Here is an 8,669-nt window from a genome sequence, read left to right as displayed (position 1 = left end):
CCTCAAGCACTTAACTCACCTTCTTCTCCGTTCCTGCCTGCCTACGCATAAATTGCCCTTTGTATCCTTGTCACAATCTTTCCAAACTGCAGACTCCACCGTTCTCACTGTTGTGGACTCTTTTGTTGTCTGCCAGAGGCTCTCGTCTCATTCTGAAATGGCACTGCACATTGAGGTCTCTTATAGTCCCGTGGCAGAAATTACTCAGAAGGACAGTCCCCAGGAGCCCGGGCAATAGGTTAGCACCCTGGCCTTTCCCACTGAACACCCTGAGTTTTATGCCTGGGCTTGGTCACAAGTTGTAAACGAGTTTGGCAGTTTCTATCCTAGTCCCTATTTAGTCACATTAGGGAATCTCTTCACACAATTTCCATATTGTCTTGCAGCTTCGCTCATGAAAACTGGAATTGTAGGGTTTGCTGAAGGTCAAGGGATTGAGACGCACTGGCAGAAGCCCAGCGTGGCTTTCAGGAATTGGCAGCTCAAGGTCTGCGATAGTGATTGGGGCAGAGTTGCGGTGCTTTGTGGGCTGTGCCGGGGAAAGTAACAAGGGCTTCACAGGGTCAGGACGGAGGTGTGCACTGGCCAAAGGTGGGAAGTGGTGAGGTTAAGACTCAGGCCAACTGAGTATGCTGGAAGAAAACTTGTATCAGCACCAACCTGTTTACAATTAACCCAATTGTTGTTCCCTGGACGTTCCCAGAATATTTTTGCAGGAGCAAGAAATGAGAGACACCAAGTAACAGGACAAGGCATGGCCTCCAGAACTCCAAAGATCTTTCTAACGGGTGCAAACACAGTTCAGGATGGCTCATATCAAATTTTTTCAACATTTCCCCACAGTTCAGGGACCTTCAGTAACATAACAAACGTACTTGTATTACCTATAGAAACAGGCTAGCACACAGCTTCAGTCTCCAAACAAAGCATGCTTGGTTATGGACAGCACAATATCTACCAAGTGAAATGTGCTCCAGGACATGAGAGGGCGAACATGTGGGAGGAGCCCTTTTTGAGCTTCTCAATAGATCCCTGGATTTGAAAATTAACGGGACTCTCAAGTCTAGGAACTGTATTTACTCTTATTTAGCACTGGGGTTGGACACTGCTGGAAAAAATAAAAATACCGCTGTGATCAGTTCTGATTGGTCACACCTATTCAAGGAAAAAGAAAGTTGATTTTAAAAATTGGAGAGGGGTTCAGAGAAAGCCGCCACACAAGAAAATGATTTTAGAGGATTAGAAACCTGCCTTATAGTGATAGATCTAGGAACTACTAATCTATAGTTTTACCCAAAGAGAAGGTTAAAGGGTGATCTGATTCCCAGTTCTGTTGGTTTTTTAAACAACTGCAAAAAAAAAAAAAGGTTTACTAATTCTTTCCGTAACTGTTGTCTTCAGGATGTGTCACACACGTCCATTCCAGTGTAGGTTGTGCATGCCCCACAAGCCACAGTCACCAATGGATTTTTGTCCCCTTAGTGGCATCCATTGGGTCAGCTCCAGCACCTTCTGATAGGTGTGCGCTCATTGTTGGCCGATATAAGGGCCCTGCCAAACCCCCTCCCTCAGTTTCTTCTTGCCAACTGCTCTGATAAGAGGGATGGAGGAGGGGTTTGAATGAACAGTCATGTGCAACCACACTTGACAACCATTACAGAAAAGGCGAGTTAACCGTTTTCCAAGTGCTTGCACATGTCCAGTCCATGGAGGGTGACTCACAACAGTCTGAGTGGTCCAGGAGGTGGGTCAGGTTAGGCAGGCTGACCGGCAAAGGCTCTGCGCAGCTTGAACTCTGCCTTGGTTTTCTCTATCTGCTGTGTAATGGCCCTATTGAGTTGTGTTATGGGCGAACCGAGACCAGGTGCGATTCCCTGAATCGGAACTTTGCGGGGGGAAAGTGGATTAGGAGAGGAGGTTGAGAGATTGTGAGTTGAGCCGTTAGATTAGCTCCGGCGAGAATGCTCGTGAATTTTTATGCCCAGATATAACAGAAGTAAGTATAAGCCATGATGGATTCTTTGTGCCAGAGCTAGGGACGAACCTTCATTTTTCCACTATCCGGTCTAGGAGAGCTGAGTGGGTCTGCAGGAAAAGGTTCTGGTTTCTTTATCAGTACTAGAAAGTCAGTCCTGCCTCACATCCAAAGAAGAGATAGAGGCGCTGGTCCCTCGCTGTTCCTCTCCATTCACGTTTTTGTGTGGTTTTTCAGGAAGGGATACTGCAGGGAGACGTCTGGCCCGCAGTGGAACTGCGACACCCCTTGGGAGAAGACAGGTAGATTCGTAACTGGACCCTTTGCCCTGAGAAACACACATTATTGGCCAGGCTGGTGAGTTTGCTCTTAACCCAGGAACAGAAAGAGCCACTTTCCATGAAAGGGTTGTGTTGTTGTGTAACAGGTGAACCACATTGCTAGTTAGAAGTTATTGGGCTCGACCAGGCCCCTGTAAACTTTTGCCAGGACAAGGTTCAGGTCCCAGTGGGGAAGGGATCTGCCTCCGCCGCCATTTTTGCTGCGTACCATCTCTCCAGTCCTTTGGGAAGAACACTAGTGGAAGGAGGAAGAAAGAGGAGGAAAGTTGCCTGAGCAATTGGATTCCAGCAACTGTCACAGGCGCTTAAGAAGAATGAAGGAGGGCCAGCGTTGGCAGGGTACCCTTTAAAACTGGCCTGTATGAGCACACGGAACCCCAGAGGGCAATAGATACCACTAGGTCGGAAAAAATCTGCAAGCTGTGTCTCGGATGAGCACACACCTACATTTGGAATGTGACATGCACACACCCGAAAGACCAAAGTAACTATTAATGTGAATGAATGTTTCCAACTGGGGGATGTTCCCAAGTGGGTTCAGGATCTGCTTCTGGGTCCGTTGTTCATTTAACCATTCTGATTAATGACCTGGATGTAGGGAATGAGAGCATCCTCGACAATTGCAGGATAAACAAAACAAGCGGGGCGGGGGAAGGTCTGCCAACCTTGGAGGATAGAGCTAAAATTCAAGGGGTCTTGATACATGAAGAACCATTGATGGCTGCGCTCTAATTATAAGACGAAAATTAAATTTTTTTCTTTATTTACAAAAATAAAAAATTAAAAAACAACAATGAATTCAACAAAGATTTTAACATATTGGACCTACACTTAGGAAGAAAAAAACCAAATGCAAAATACAGAGAATGAGGGAAAACTGGCTGGCAGCAAACACTTCTGAGAACAGACGGGAGTAATTTTGCAGAGTGATTCAACAACCCAGTAGTGAGTTTTTTTTTTTTTTTTTTTTTTTTTAGGCAATTGTGAAGCCTTTCTTAATTTCATTAGAGTTATTTTCGTTTACGTGTTGCCATAAAAAAAAAAAAAAAAAAAAAAAAAAAGCAACCAAAGCAGAAAAAAACACGATTTCTGGGTTGCCCAAATTACCAGAGGCATAGCATGATACCTATCAACGGCGCAGGTGACAGTGGTACCACCTCTACTCCGGCTGCTGGTTACGTCCCCTCAGCTGAGAGTTACTGTGTTACAATTTTCGTCACCCAATTATAGACATTTGCGAGACTAAGGGTATTCACTACAGGGATTAGTCCGATTACATAAACCGGTTTTGTAAAACAGATTGTATAAAGTAGAGTGCACGCGGCCACATAAAGCACAATAATTCGGCGGTGTGCTTCACGTACCAAGGCTAGCATCGATTTCTGGAGCGTTGCACTGTGGGTAGCTATCCCGTAGCTATCCATAGTTCCCGCAGTCTCTCCGCCATTGGAATTCTGGATTAGATCCAATGCATGATGGCGCAAAAACAGGTCGCGGGTGATTCTGAGTAAATGTCGTCACTCATCCTTCCTCTGGAAAGCAACGGCAGACAATCATTTCCTGCCCTTTTCCCCTGGATTGCCCTGGCAGATGCCAATAGCATGGCAACCATGGAGCCCATTTGCCTTTGTCACTGTACCGTATGTGTACTGGATGCTGCTGACAGAGGCGGTACTGCAGTGCTAACACACAGCATTCATTGCCTTGCAAGGTAGCAGGACGGTTACCATCCTTATTGTACCATCTGCCATGCCATTGTAAATTGGTGATGAGATGACGGTTAATCAGTAGTACTGTACCGTCGGCTGTCAGTGGGTGCTCCTGCTGCCTTTCACTGAGGACGGCCGGGGACGCAAAAAGACAAAAATGGGAATGAACTCCCTGTCATTCCCTCCTATTTATCTAAAAATAGGAGTTATATCCGACCTAAAATATGCCGAGCAAGACGTACTAGAGACCGCAGTTACCAGAGACCAGATAGCACAGCCACTCGGTGGGCAATCCTCAGAAATGATGAGCTGTATGAACCTTCTAAGGGCGTGCCCCTGCAACAAACCCCACTCGTTGCTGCCCTCCTTCCCCCAACCCTTCTGGGCTACCATTTGCAGGGTCACCCGGCTATTTTGTTGAATGTAAGTAAGAAAAAGAAATTGCCGTAAGGAATAGAGAAAACCACTTGACGCTTTTGAAGATGAGATAAAGAGGATGAGTCGAGGGGAGAGGGCAAGGCCTTTTTTTTTCCGGGCTTTGCATGATATCCAGGGCAGTACGAAATCTTTCTTAGATATGAAGTGGGGGGCTGATGGAGCTCAGCCCCCCATTGCTATGGATGAGACGCGGCTCACCAGCCGTATCTGTACCTTCTGCCAGGATGACCAGGAGTCATTCCTATTTTTACGCAGGGCGCCCGGCCGACCCTCACCGAGGCAGCCAGGAGGCACTCACAGGATGATGAAGGCACGGCTGATCAGTCATTTGTACGTGTACCGTCTGCCACCGGGGGGGGAGAGATGCTTCTGTTCAGGTGCCACGAGCACCCGGGCCGCCTCTCTCACCAGCAAGCAAGCCAAGGTAGGACATACAAGTCGGTGGACATGAAAAAAAGTCAAGAAAACAATTTTTTCCCCCTCTTTCATGGGGGGAGGAGGGTAAATTGACGAGATATTACCCGTAACCACCCCAGACAATGTGTTTGATCACTACAGAGCATTGGGAGCCTCAGCCAAAAATGCAAATGCTTTTCCTGGGATGCGGGACTGTTCGGGATAGCTGGATCCTCAGACCCCCCCCTTCTTCCTCATGAGCGTCCATTCTATCTTTGGCTTTCTGTTACGCTTGTCACACGCACTGTGCGTGGTGGCCTCTATCAGTAGTCTGGAGATTTTGTTTCAGAATGCTTTGTGCATTACGTCTTCTGTAAACAGGAGATCTGTGATAGAACACGATTTGTCCCCATACAGCGATCAGATCCAGTATCTCCAAACATATGGTCCATGCTGGAGCTCTTTAGATTTGGGACTGCATTGCCACCCATTGCTATCAGAGCTCCATGCTGGACCAAACAGGAAATGAAATTCACAAGTTCGCGTGGCTTTTCCTGTCTACCTGGCCAGTGCATCCGAGTTCAGATTGCTTTCCAGAGTGGTCACAATGGTACACCGTGGGATACCGCCCGGAGGCCAATACCGTCGATTTGCGGACACACTAACCCTAATCCGACATGGCAATACCGATTTCAGCACTACTCCTCTTGTCGGGGAGGAGTACAGAAACCAGTTTAAAAAGCCCTTTACATCGATATAAAGGGCCTCGTTGTGTGGAAGGGTGCAGGGTTAAATCGGTTTAACGCTGCTAAATTCAGTTTAAACACATAGTGTAGACCAGGCCTAAGCAACCCTCATCCCCAGAGGCAGACATTTCAGCTTAAGGCTGAGGTATGCTGGCAGGACATGCTGGGGCAGCTCACATGGATGCTACCTGGGCCACACCTGTTCTATGGGTAAGCAGAGGACTTCAGTCTCCAAAACCTTTGGTTAATCTGGCTCCTTTCACAGTCACTTAAAACCAGGCATTTGGCTGTAGCATTTATTAAGAGCGCATCCATGTACAACTTCTCTCACTGATACAATCAACATCAGTCCTTACATTTGTATGGCCTACAGCTATAACTTAGGCTGTGATCTCCTCAGTTCTTGCAAGCTGAGCAGGATCAGGTTGGGTCAACACATGAAAGAGAGACCTTCACAGAAAAATCCAAGTGTTGCAGGAAATGGAGTAGGTAGGGATTCAATAGTAGCACTCTTCTTCCTTTTGACCCATGTAGTTGAGCCAATGAGTATTTTTAAGGTGAGATACTGAAAACAATGTCCTGATCATTAAAGATCTAGCAGTACTTTTTGCAAGAAAAAGCTCATGTGTCCTGACTCTCTCTCAGTTTAGGGTACCTGTTTACTTAAGTTCCCCGTACACTTTCAAATAGCTACAATAAACTTTTCCACTTCCTGTCCTAAACTCTTGTACGTTGCTGTACTGTTAAACAGCTGCTGCATTCCAGCTTACACGTGGCTGCTTTTCATTAACAAGTGAAGTGATTTCTGTATGTGTATATGAATAGCTTGCAAAGTGCATTAGGATCCTTCACGATGCATGATCCATTATAAATGTGTAATATTAGTTACTTTTGTTAGAATTGCCAATGCAAGTGATTTCCGCATCTATGACCAACAAACCAATGCATTTAAACTAGATAAATAAAGTGCACAAGATAGTTTTTTCCAGCTGTAATTCATTCAAAAGTTCTCAAACTTTCTGTAAAAGCTAATGAGTTTATTTATGCAAGTCCCACGTGTCAGCTAGCAAAATGATCGCTTTTACAGTATGTCATCTGACAGTTCCTGCACTCCCTGCAAATTTGTCTTGATATGAAATAGCACAAACTCTTGCGGGTACATTTTCCAAGGAATTATGTGGGATGCTAGCTGCACAGTTCCCACTAGAGCCAATGAGAGTCAAATAGCTAAAATCCCAAACAACTCTTTTGAAAATTTACCCAATGGAGTCAGTCACAAAGCTTTAATAATGGGACTTCCTCAGGGAGATAGCTTTAAACGGTTACGCAAATTGCTAAAGAGAAACTTACAACAGCAGTAATAGCAACTTGCTTTCTAATCTTTGTACCTTCAGCTACTTTAAGGTGTTTGGAGTTACTCCGAAATGACTATGTATGGCATTCTACTCCGGGGAAAAAAGGGCACTCCCATAAAGACTCTCTTTCTCCTTCATTAATATTTCCTGCAGATAAAGTTCAGATTTTTGTTATCCATGAATTTATCAATTAAAATGTTTTCAATTCCTCAGTTCATTTGGGTTGCTTTTAATTAGACCTCGTGCCTGTGTCAAAATACAGTGTAAGAAACTCTGGAGTTACATTTTCCATTGATCATGTAGTAAACAGCCCATCAGAAAAAGTATCCTCCTAGAACATACATAAAAATATAGGGGAGAAGAGGAAAACCAAACCCAGCATAGCTCTCTCCTACCAGAGACATCCTGCACCACCACACACGTATGCTGTATGTATTTAGAAAAAAGATACAACAGGATTATTGTACAGGGGTAATTTTGGTGAAATATGGGGGGAAAGGAAACATTAATATTCTAGTAGAATTTAAGAAAAAGATGCCTCTTCTTTTTAAGATAGAAAAAACCTTCCAAAAAAACAAACAAAAAACCCAGACCTTTCAAGTAATTTCATATCAGAAGAACATACACATTAACACTTCAAGCTAAAAAAGCTACAGATGTGAAGCAAAATGCTCTATGGCTATTCTTCCAACCAGACGTACTGTACAGTAATTGTCTAGGCAGTAAGATCACTGCTTATTTTGGAGTTAAACTAACAAGTTTGGGCTAAATTCTGCCCTCAGATCCACACAAGCTTCTCCTATTGACTTCAGTTGTACAACATGAAAGTAACCTTGTCCCATATCTTACTTAAGACTTTTATTTTTTTTTAAGAAACAGAAAAATAAAATAAATATACCTCAGGGTGCAACTAAAAAGCTGCAACTTTGTGCCAAAACATAGTTGAGACAGACACTTTTTAACTTGGCTGGAAAGGACACAGTCCACTTGAAATCTAGCCAAGTGGGGGAGGGGAGGAACAGTTCACAAATTACTTTCCGTTCTATACCTGCCCCCATTGTTCCCTGTCAAATTTGGGGGGTTTACAATCACAAGGTTTCTATTTTTTTAAAAAAAACTTCTCTACCAGTTGCCCTGTGAAACACACACACACGGAAACAGAACAGAGCAAAGAGTGGAACTAACTAGCTACGACCAAAGCGTTATCAAAATTCACAAAGTCAACAAGCTGGGAAAAGAAAAGCTTTTCCCCTCTAATCTCTTTCAGTTATAGTAATTTTGGATATTACTTGTATCAAAAGTAGATAAAATATTTTGGAGGCAAATGTGCGATTTAAAAAAAAAACCACAACTTGATCCCTTTCAAGTTAAAAAAAATGTGCGGGGGGGTAAAGAACCATCCTCCGCCTAAGACAACTAAAAGGCCCCCCCATTCTGGAGAGTGTGCACTGTTATCACAGAAGCAGTTCTGTTGCTTTCTACTGAAGTGTTTGGCTGGTGAAACCACACCCTCTGTTTGGCGCACTGCATATGCTGCTCCCTGCTCCCTCAGCAGGGCCCTGTGTTTGAGACGAGTACAGCAGAAAGGAAGTAAAAAGCTTTGGCCAGCAGCTGTTACTGCTGCTTATTCTCTGTCACTCACAGAAAGGGAAAGAAAAATGTTGAAGAGGCAGCAACTTGTTTTCTTTGTTGAGTTCCCCTCACCACCA

General features: G+C 44.4%; 1 protein-coding gene across 2 annotated transcripts in view; it reads right to left on the bottom strand.

The window, feature by feature from the left end:
• The window catches only part of SERTAD2 (SERTA domain containing 2), a 114,923-nt gene that overhangs the window by 70,002 nt on the left and 36,252 nt on the right, over nt 1-8,669 (bottom strand). The window lies entirely within an intron of this gene.

This window comes from Chelonoidis abingdonii, chromosome 3, assembly GCF_003597395.2.
Source record: "Chelonoidis abingdonii isolate Lonesome George chromosome 3, CheloAbing_2.0, whole genome shotgun sequence".
Classification (NCBI taxonomy): domain Eukaryota; kingdom Metazoa; phylum Chordata; order Testudines; family Testudinidae; genus Chelonoidis; species Chelonoidis abingdonii.
The sequence above is the reverse complement of the archived record's forward strand: the minus strand, read 5'-3'. Positions and strand labels throughout refer to the sequence as shown.